This window comes from Belonocnema kinseyi, chromosome 6, assembly GCF_010883055.1.
Source record: "Belonocnema kinseyi isolate 2016_QV_RU_SX_M_011 chromosome 6, B_treatae_v1, whole genome shotgun sequence".
NCBI lineage: Eukaryota > Metazoa > Arthropoda > Insecta > Hymenoptera > Cynipidae > Belonocnema > Belonocnema kinseyi.
In genome coordinates, this window is record NC_046662.1 from 40196003 (window position 1) to 40199786 (window position 3784).

A 3784-nucleotide genomic window follows, 5' to 3' on the forward strand; every position below is an offset into this window, starting at 1 on the left:
ATCGTATTTCTTTTAGTTTAAAAATAAACCATTTTTCTTATTTAAAATTCCTTTTTTTTGTAGTAAATTAATCTTGTTTTTTAAAATTCAACAACTTTGGTTGGAAATTTATTATTTTTGGTTGAAAATTTAAATAATTTGTTAAAACCTCCAATTTTTGTTTCAGAATTATTTTTTAACTGTAAATTGGACTATTTAAGTTTTGGTTACAATTTTTTTTTAACATTTTGAAATCTTTGAAATATTTTGGAAAACTTTAAAATCTCGGAAATGTTTTTGAAGTCATTCGAAATAATTGAAAAATCGTTGTAATCTTCGTAAAATCTTTCTAATTTTAATAAAATCTTTGTGGAATCCCTGAAATATTTCTGAAATTATCGCAAAATTTTTTAAGTTTCTTAAATCTTGTCAAATCTTTAAAATCTTTGAGAACATTTCGAAATCTTTGTAAATCTTTGAAATTTTGGTGAAATCTTTTGAAATCTTTCTAAAATCTTACAAATATATTTTTTAAACTTTTAAATCTTTACAAAATTATTGAAATATTTTGAAACTATTTTAATCTTTTGGAATCTTTAAAAATCTTTTGAATCTTTGTAAAATCTTTGACATCCTTGGGAAATCTTTGAAATCTTGGCGAAATCTTTCAAAACTTTGTGAAAACTTTGTGAAATATTTTTGAAATATTTGAAAATTTTGTGAAATCGTTGTAATCTTCGTAAAATTTTTCTAATTTTGATGAAATCTTTGTAAAATCAATGAAATATTTCTGAAATTATCGCAAACCTTTTTTAATTTTGATTAATATTCTTTGAGAACATTGCGAAATCTTTGTAAAATATTTTGAATTCGTTCAAATATTTTTTTTAACTTTTAAATCTTTACAAATTTATTGAAACATTTTTAAATTATTTTAATCTTTTGGGATCTTTAAAAATCTCTTGAATCTTTGTGAAATCTTTGAAATCATTGCAAAATCATTTTACTATTCTGAAATTTTTTGAAATCTACGAAACCTTAACAAAATCTTTAAAATCTTATAGAAATCTTTATAATTTTTGTGAAATCTTTTAAATATTTACTAAGTTATTGAAATGTTTTGTAATCTGCGAAAACTTTGTGAAATCTTTGAAAATGTTGTGGAATGGTTGTAATCTTCGTAAAATCTTTCTAATTTTTATGAAATCCTTTGAAATCTTTGTGGATTCCCTGAAATATTTCTGAAATTATTGTAAACATTTTTTTAATTTTCTTCAATCTTTTTAAATCTTTGAGAACATTGCGAAATCTTCCAAATATTTTTCTAAAATATTTGTTATCTTTACAAATTTATTGAAATATTTTGAAAATATTTTAATCTTTTGGTATCTTTGAAAATCTTTTGCATCTTTGTGAAATCTTTAAAATCATTGGAAAATCGTTGAAGTATTCTGAACTTTTTTGAAATCTTCGAAACCTTAGCAAAATCTTTAAAATCTTATTGGAATCTTTCTAATTTTTGGGAAATCTTTTAAATATTTACTAAGTTATTGAAATATTTTGTAATACTTGCGAAATCTTTGAAATTGTTGTGAAATATTTTGAAACTCTGAAATCCTTGAAATATTTCTAAAATCTTTTAAATCCTTATGAATTTATGGTAATATTTTGAAATTATTTTAATCTTTTGGAATCTTTGAGAATATTTTGAATCTTTGTGAAATCTTCAAAAAATTTTCAAAATCTTTGAAATCTTCTGAAACTTTTTTAAAATCTTTGAAACCTTAGAAAAATTTTCTAAAACTTCTTGAAGTTGTTGTGAAATCTTTTTAAATATTTATTAAGTTATTGAAATCTTGTTAAATCTTTGCGAAATCTTTGTGAAATCTTTCTAAAATTTTTGAAATATTTATTAAATGTTAAAAAATTTTGTAACTTAAATTTGAATTAAATTTCAAAATCTCTTCACGTTAAGAAGAAAATAAAGTGATTTTGCAATTATAATAAATTTAATAAAAATGATCAATCCTGAAAGTTACCTCGGCTAGAGAAAAATCGGTATCGCCTCTAGTACAAATATAATGATCCAAGTAATTCCAGTTGTAATTTTCTAATTTCTCAGTTGTGAAAGAAACCCAGGAAACTTCGTATGTATCGTGATGAGGTGCGTGAAATCGATAACGATAGTGTATATTAAATGGAGGATATGGATGCCTGCAAAATATTTTTTCATATTTTAATGAAAGTAAAATAAAATAAGAGCTTTTAATTGTTTTCTGATTTTTGTTAGAAATACAAAATTTGTATGAATATGATAAAATCTGAAAAAAAGTAACACCTTGGCCTGTATCTTGTTACAGTTATGGAATTACCACACAGGGAAATTTTATGGAATATTCGGCCTATACTCAACAAATATTCTTCCTTTGGCTCAGATTCTGTTTGACGGCCACGCATAACTGAACTAATAGGAGGGGCACTATTACTTCCAGGCGTCGATATTTGATTTTTACTATTCTGTGGTAAAAGGATCAGTTGAAATCCCTTAAAAAGACATTTTTTCATCATTATTTCGATTAATAGTTTATAATTTATCTAACTGAATATTAGAGTTTTCCAAAAACGGCTTTTCTTGAGAATTTAACACGATTTTCGACTTTTTGAAATTATAAGAACTCGATCGCTTGATTCTGAGTACTGTCTCAAAAATATTTAAGTTAAAAATGGCAAAAAAAAAGTTAAAAAGCGATCATCATCTTCAAAGTAACTTTTTTTAAAAGCTCCCGAAAAGTTTACGAAATATTTAAAAAAATTAATACATAAATTTAATATAATAATTGAATAATGAAAATCTTGAAAACCTTGGTGAAATAATTTAATTCTTTGTGAAATCTTTAGAAAATCATTGGAATCTTCCTGAAATATTACTAAAATATTTGGAAAATCATTAGAATCTATCTGAAATATTACTAAAATCTTTAGAAATCTTTGCGTAAGTCAAAAAATGATCATCATCTTTGAAGTAACTCCTTTTGAAAGCTTTCGAAATGTTTACGAAATATTTAAAAAATGTAATAAATAACTTTAATATAATAATTTAATAACGAAAATCTTCGAAATCCTTGTAAAATAATTTAAGTCTTTGTGAAATCTTTAGAATATCATTGGGATCTTTCTGAAATATTACTAAAATCTATGGAAATCTTTTCTGAAATATTACTAATATCCTTGGAAAATCATTAGAATATATCTGAAATATTACTAAATTCTTCCTGAAATATTACTAAATATTTGGAAATCTTTCTGAAATATTACTCAAAACCTTGGAAAATCATTAGAATCTATCTGAAATATTACTAAAATCTTCCTGAAATATTACTAAAATATTTGGAAATCTTTATGAAATATTACTCAAATCCTTAGAAAATCGTTAGAATCTATCTGAAATTTTACTAAAATCTTCCTGAAATATTAAAAATATTTAGAATTCTTTCTGAAATATTAGTAAAATCTTTGGTAAACTCTTTTTGAAAGCTTTGGAAATGTTTACGAAATATTTAAAAAATATAATAAATAACTTTAATATAATAATTTAATAACGAAAATCTTCGAAATACTTGTGAAATAATTTAAGTCTTTGTGAAATCTTTAGAATATCATTGGAATCTTTCTGAAATATTACTAAAATCTATGGAAATCTTTCTGAAATATTACTAAAATCCTTGGAAAATCGTTAGAATCTATCTGAAATATTACTAAAATCTTCCTGAAATATTACTAAAATATTTGGAAATCTTTATGAAAT

General features: G+C 22.8%; 1 protein-coding gene and 1 long non-coding RNA gene across 2 annotated transcripts in view; one reads left to right on the forward strand and one right to left on the reverse strand.

Annotated features, from left to right (window-relative positions):
* Positions 1-3784, forward strand: part of LOC117175345 (GATOR complex protein Iml1) — a 147632-nt gene that overhangs the window by 67778 nt on the left and 76070 nt on the right. The gene's annotated exons all lie outside the window — the stretch shown is intronic.
* Positions 2024-3784, reverse strand: part of LOC117174142 — an 11119-nt gene continuing 9358 nt past the window's right edge. Inside the window, exons 3-4 of the long non-coding RNA XR_004467266.1 lie at positions 2318-2523; positions 2024-2193 (exon numbers count right to left, since the gene is read on the reverse strand). This is a non-coding gene — a long non-coding RNA (uncharacterized LOC117174142). The remainder of the gene's footprint in view (positions 2194-2317; positions 2524-3784) is intronic.